Consider the following 7,932-nt stretch of genomic DNA (forward strand, 5'->3'; position numbering starts at 1 on the left):
TAAAATGTTCATTTAAACAAAAAAAAAAAAAAAAAAAAAACCCTGCAAATGGCAAAATAGTTATCTAAAAAAAAATCGTTGTTTATATTTATTTTATTTTAATATATATATTTTTGGTTTGAAAACGGAACCTTCTAACCAACAAAATATTGAATATGTGTTATCACCCACAAATTACATATGTCAATAATATCATTTAAACCTAAAGTACCGTGCAATCACCACAAAGTACATATATCATCTAAACTTAAAAACAAACTATTTCTTTTTTCCTAAGAAATATGACTCACCTCTCACACTTTAATTCCAAATCAATAAGTAGGGGCAAAGTATTGAAAAAGGGTAATCGGGAGTTTCACTTCAAGGAATGAGAATGCTTTAATTTAAATTAAAGTGAAACAAGGATACTGACTTGTTTGTACAAGTTGTGCTTAATTAATGGTACGGCCTAGCGACGTATCGGTCGATATGTGATCCTTTATGTCCCTTTAAGGGTCGCATATCGGTCGATTCGACTAATTTATACTAATTTTGTTAAAATCTGTTATATTGCGATCATTACCGATACTGCAAATCATGATTATACGGCCTTGAAGCATCTGCCAAATAGGTGTTCCACCATTTTGAGACGGCTTGCAGTTGGAGTACAGAATGCTCTAAGAAATGACCAGCAAGACATTTGCTCAATTGGAACAGGCGTTGACTAGTGAAGAAACATGTTTATGAATTTAAAGTTTTTACGTGCTTCATTTCCAACTATTTCCAAACAGTCTCAAAGTTTTCTAACTGCTATATTTTCAAATGAGACTATGAAAGAAAGTTTTCCTCACTCATTTGATCTATCAACATTGGTTGCATCATAAGCTTCATTTTAAAAATTCTTTGAGAGCTCATTGAGAAATCAGATTAACCTTTTCAAAATTTATTCAAATCTATCAGGTTGTAATTAGGGGTGACAATTTATGCACAAGCTCATTAAACCATCTAAGCCCGCCCATTAATATTAAATTATTTGGGAATCCAAATTTAAATTAGTGGGTTAATAATAGATAAAAAGTGAGTACCCATATAATTCAAGGGTCAATGATGAGTTAAGAGAGGGTACCTATCAAACAAAACTACTTCTTTTTTTTTTTTTTTTTTTCTCTATCGTTGTTTTTGTCATTGACAAGAAACTCACACACACCACACTCATACATTCACTTTACTCATTTGGAGATTCGAACCATCACTATTCACTTTGGAAAGTAAAGAAGATATCATTGAGCCACGGACAAAAATCCTCTCCATTGGAACAGAACCTGTTCCCCCGGTTCAATGGTGTAATACACCGTATTATTTAAGTTAATTTGGTATTGGTTTAATGTGTAGATTTATTCACTTATTAATTGTGTATGTTAATTATTAAATTATTATTATTTATTTGTGCATGTAAAATTGTATTATTTGATGGTATTTTATGTATAGTAATGTATAGCTATATATATTTATTATGGTTATGTTTTATTATTATTTAATTGTGTTATTAAAATTTTGTTGGTTACATTACGTAAATGTTAGAATTTTACTATTTGGTTTTAGTTAGAATGTAATGATGAAAGTAGTATTTTAGAATTAGATGTTAGATAGGATTGTTGTGATTTTATATAATTAAAGTTAGGATAGTTAGATATAATTTCTAGATATTTAGTTTAAAGTTAGATATTTAAATTAAAGTTAGATATTTAGATTATTTATATGTTATATTAGATTATATATATGTTAGGATAGTTGAATGTTACCGATGTTAGAAATTGAAATAAGAGAGTTGGTTTTGAAGGGAGAAAGAAGGGAAGGAAAAGAAAGGAAAGGAAGAAGCCTTGACCCGAGTAAGAGCAATTTTACCTGTTTACGCTGTATTTTGAGTTTATTTCAAATCCTTAAGGCAAGTTTCTACTCTACCCTTTTCTACCCTTTTGAATTTATAAATTTATCATCATAAATCAAAATTATTTATTTATTATCAAAATTATATTTTATTGATTAAAATAATTTTAAATGAAATTTTATGAATATGTTTGTTAATTGCAAATTATAGATTTAAACATGTATATTTTTATATGTGTTGTTATGGTAAATTAATGTTGTATCTATTGTTACGTTAAATTAATTTTGATTATGTTGTTAGAAACCATGCTAGGAGTATGTTTAATTAAAATTTTAGTTTATTAAATAAATGGATTTTTTAATTGATTAGGGTGTGAGATAATTTTTAAATGGCCTAGTTAATTAATTTATAGCCTAAAGTAATTATTTAAGGCTTTAGGGAGTTTTTGGAACTTTCTGGAATTTCTGGCGATATTCCGGGTACCGGCAGTGAGGAAGATGACCGGAGTAATCCGGTGTGATGCAACGCACATAGGATTATTGTGAGCACTGATCCGGACCCTTAATGATAGCAGATTAATTCGGTGCGATGCACTCCATGCTACTGCTGTGTACTTGGATCAGGGGCCGTTAGATGATAGGATGATGGATAGATCGATTCGGTGCGACGCGTACACGAGAACTTGATGCAGCTGACGAATCAGCAAGCGCCGCGTCAGCAGGGAGCTTCAGCGCTCGCGTGGTAGCGCGTACGCGCAGGTGCCAGACTTTAAGCACGTGGAGCCGCGTGTGAGAGTGGGGAAAGTTGGGCAGCGTGTGGCGAAGCTTTGGGAGGCGCATGGGGGAGCGTATGGGACCTCTGCAGCTGCTTGAAAAGTCCAGAATACCCTTTATGACTATTTTGTAATTTCCAGAACCTTAAATCTTCATTTTAGGGCCTATGGTTGGTATTTACGGGTTTAACGAGACATTAAATTATTATTTTATTACCCGTTAATTATTATAATGCCCGATTAATATTTATAAATATTAATTGTATCATTTCTAGTACAGACTGTTAATAATATATTTAATTTATTTAAATGGCGTTGTTTATTATTAATTGTGTCATTATAATAAATGGTATTTAAATCTTTAATGTTAAATTAAATGATTGCATAATTTTAAATCATATAAATTGTCCATTATACATTATGGGATTATTTATGTTGTTAATGATATTTAATCGTTATTATAATGATGTGTGAATTTTAGGTAATAAAAGTACTAAATAATAAATTAAGTCACATTTATATTATATGGATGTGTTGCCATATAGAACCATGTGAGCTGGCTAATAAGTTTAGACTCATTTATACCTTATGCATTCGTTGCAATAGACAGATAGGTTGCTGTCAGGGTATGTGGTTCAATAGTAAAGGCATGTGTTGCCTAAGTTATGGATTTATTATATTCGTTAGTACTGTGGCATGTGTTGCCATATAGAAATAGTGGACTGGCTAATAAGTACAGTTTCACAATTCCCTACAGGCATGGTTGATTTGCCTATTAGATTATTTCAGGGCATGGATGATTTGCCTATTTATATTCTAAACATGGAGGAGTTACCTATACATATATGTTTTTACATAGATATGGTTTTGATCGGAGATGATTTGTTTATCGGTTCTCTGCTGGGTTGCAGAAGAGAGGACTTGCTCGTGGGCCTGACCCACCTTTTGTTGAAATATTTCAGGACCCCGTCAGTACTAGTTTCAGGGTTAAAGATTAGCAGTGTGGGACCACCATCCGAAATCATCTATTCTTACGGTCATGTTCAGGGTAGAAGTTTTATGTATTATTTTGGATTCCAGTTTTTATTTACTTTTGTCGTTGGACTTTCGGGTTTGGATTTAGGGATCCTTGATACAGGATTTCCAAGTTCTATAATGGAGTATTTTAATAAAGGATGGATGGATGTTTTATTATTTAGATTTCCTTTCCTGTTTAAGTTTTTTCATTATTATCATTTTGTATTCCATGCTTGTATATTACTAATTGTTTTTGATATCTCCTATTTTTCGTGTATAAGCCTGATCAACTTATGCGTGGAAAATGGCGGGTATCACAAATGATGTGCCGGGCCACGTCATTTAAAAAAAAAAAACACTGTTCAAAAAGTAACTCCAAGTTACTCCACTGTGTATTTTTACTGTATATGTAGTGTATATAGTGTATAATCCCCCTTTTTGTATATATCATATAGTGTATATATATAAGGAGTATTATATAGTTTATACATTTTCTGAAATCCACCCCTTCTCATTTCATTTCCCTCCTAAATTGTTGTTTAGGTCATGGAATTGGAAGAGAAGGTATTGGAAGACAAATTGGAAGAAGGGCGCTGAAGGAATTGGAATAGAAATTGGAAGAAGGGTATTAAAGGAATTGGAACGGCGTTAGAACACAATAGTCGTGGTTCGTCAAAGTTTTCATCATTGATATAGTGAATATTTTCTGAAATCCCCCTTTCTACATAGGAAGAGAAATTGGAAGAAGGGCGCTGAAGGAATTGTAATGGCGCTGAAAATCCTGAAGGGAAGTCATGGTTCGTCCAAGTGTTCATCATTGAGTAAGAGCTTTTCAAGAAAGGTTTGAGATTTATTTATGGGTTGTTATTCATAAATGACTTTTTTTTTGTTAATGCAAGAAACAGATTAAGGTATTTATATTTATGAAGGACCTAGGGTTTATAATTTTCATTATTTTAGTGTTTTACATATGAATTTGTGAATCATTTTAAATTATGTTTCATTAGTTTTATGTGGTTATTCGTGAAGTGTTATTAAATTGTGAAAAAATGAATGGGAAATTCTAAAAATTTTATTCGAGATAAATACTACAAAATAGTTGGGATATTCTGTATTTTAAGTTATGCTAGGTTTTAAACTTCCAATTTAAGATATTAGAATAATTTTTCCATTCTATTCCTGTATTTTAGTGTTTTTTTCGTGATAAGTAGTACAAAATAGTTGGGATATTCACTATTATAAGTTATGTTAGGTTTTAAACTTCCAATTTAAGGTATTATAATAAATTTTCCATTATATTCCTGTACGGCAGTGTTTTATTCGTGATAAGTACTAAAAAATAGTTGGGATATTCTCTATTATAAGGAATGGAGGTTTTACACTTCCAATTTTATATGTTAGAATAAAATTTTCATTCTATTCTTATAAGCCAATGTTTTATACAATTTGTAATTGTAGTAATTGAGAATTATGATTGCTATTTATAAATAACGTAACATGGTTGTAGTTTTAAACTTCCAATTTTTTTTCCCCCTAAATGAATAAAATTTTATAAACATATAACAATATGGCACAAAAATAAAAGTGTGGTAAATCCCCCTCATTGAAACCGCACAAGGACATCTAAGGAAGTGTAGACAAACGCTGCAACAACCCTAAACTCTTAAGAACATAACAAGTCATGAAGACAAATCCCTGCTATATCTAAGACATCCCAAATAATGCATTCCAATAGAATGGAAGGAGACCTAATTACATCATTGTGAAGTCTACCATTCCTTTCATTACATAAATAATACATAGTAGCTATGAAGAGTATCTTGTAAATCTTGATCCTGCTAGACTTAATATGAAACTGTTGTTCCATATCTGAAGCAAAAGAACTCACATCATTCTGTTTTTAAACCCTCCAATGAAACAGACTTGCCAAACCACACCAGACCTCCCAAGAATAAACACAGTTAATAAACATATGATCAACATGTTCTTCATTCCTACCACACAAATAGCACCTGGTAGCTAGAGAAATTCCTCACCTTTGTAAATTTGCACCAATCAAGATAGCATTATGTACATTTAAAGCACTATAAACAGACCATCGAGGTCTACCACCATTCCACACCAGACCAAACCAAGAAATAGCAGGTTTTGTATCCCTACATGAGTCCCAAACATCTTTAAAAGTGAATGGTTTATGCTTAAATAAAATATGATCCTGACCACCATATAGTCTAATTTACTGCATACATTGTTGAACTTCCAAAGGGATTCCATCAACCTTCCACTGAACCTGATCTATAAAACTGCTTAATGCACTCTGCCTATTAGTAGAAACAAATCTCAAGGTTCTTGTCATACCCCTAGATCTCCGGATGCGGGTTGGCCAGGCCCATGCCCGAATACCCAAGGATATCAAAAACAAATGGCAATAATCGAACACAGAATTACAAATATGATAAATAGGAATAAATAAAATGGCTGAAAGAAAACTAAAATGATAATCTAATAATGAAATCCTCAGAATAAATTTTATAAATAAGAACTATTCTAGTACATCCAAACCTCCAATACAAAAATAACTCGGGAATCCATCTAGTGGACCCCTATTCAAAACCCAACTGAAGATAAACTAAACTAAAAAGGAAATCCAAACTAAATATAAATAACAGTCCTACGCAGTCGGAAGAATGAGTGACCGTCTCTGCTCAGCATGAACAAGCTCTAAAATTGGAACTGTCCGATACCTGAAATATAATAGTGGGTCAGGCCCACGAACAAGTTCTACTCTAACTACAATCCAAATAGAGACCCAATACGCAGGTACATCCTAGATAACTCAATAATATCTATCTAGTCCATACATAAATATATCCACACTAAGGGACTCTCATTGGACTACAAAGGGGGTCTCAACCTGAATAGAAGGCAGCATGCAAAATGCACCAGAGGTGGGCATGAGTACCTAGACCTAACAGGGTATACCTCTACCATCATAGCCAGTTATTCATCCCAATGCATATATGCTCCCTGACCATCGATCATGAGACTCAAGCTCATATCGTGGTACCATAATCACACATATATATAAATTCTATCCTATCCATTCATAAGAAATCCAGTTAGTCATTCAACTTGTTCAGTTGATCTGACTTAAATATAAGTAACAAGTAATCCAGTTAGTCATTCAACTTTGTTTAGCTGATCTGACTTAAATATAAGTAGCAAGTAATCCAGTTAGTCATTCAACTTTGTTCAGCTGATCTGACTTAAATATAAGTAGGATTTAATTTTATAATCCATTCCCTTATTCCAAAGTAGGTAGGACTTAGTATTTTGAACTAATCTGTCCCTCGTATGCCACCGTCCTATACCGGTGCATACAATCCATAATGTAATTGACAAAACAGATTTAATAGTTCATCAATTAAAAATATAGAATAAGCATCCATGTAATTGATGGAATAGAATTTAATAGTTCATCAATTAAAGTCTAGAATAAGCATCCATGGAATTGACAGAACATGATTTAATAGTTCATCAATTCAAATCTAGAATAAACATCCATGTAATTGACAGAACAAAATTTAATAGTTCATTAATTATAATCCAGGATAAGTATAATAAAATCTAATAAGTATATGACCCTATTATGCATCCAATCAAGGTTTTAAAAATCATGTTACAGTTATTTAAATCGTTAAAATAATATTAAGCAATTTAATCCTCCATGTCCACTAACCGCATGCAAACTTATTTAAATTTCCATACTGTTCAAATCAATAGCATATAGATAAAGATTATGCATCATGGGATCCTAATATGTCATGAAAATAATTTAGAATCCCATTTACCAACCCAAGACAGTCCAGAAATCTAAAAAAAAAAATCAAAACTGTGCTTTTAAAAAAATTCCAGTAAATAACTATGCAAGAGAGCTTGATCTCAAAAATGAGAGAGCAAGCTCCCACACAAGGGAGCCGGCTCCCCTACCTTGGGAGCCGACTCCTTAATTCCATAGAGCCGGCTCTCTCTCTCTCACAGAAAGCCCTCTCTCACAAAGAGCCGTGGGCAAAAATACTTAGGGAGCCGGCTCTAACCCCTTGGGAGCCAGCTCTATCCCTATTTCCTGTCGTCGTCTTCATCTCTGACAATGTTTTAACCCTTTGTAAGGTTTTATTTAGGTCCCTAGAGGTCCGTCCATGTCCCAAAACTATCCCAGAAACTTTTTAAAACATAGTATGCAACATAACAATAATTAAACAAAATACGAAACACT

Source organism: Cornus florida, unplaced genomic scaffold (genome assembly GCF_030987335.1).
Source record: "Cornus florida cultivar Cherokee Brave unplaced genomic scaffold, ASM3098733v1 CherokeeBrave_3.0.0_Hap2_Chr01, whole genome shotgun sequence".
NCBI classification, from domain to species: domain Eukaryota; kingdom Viridiplantae; phylum Streptophyta; class Magnoliopsida; order Cornales; family Cornaceae; genus Cornus; species Cornus florida.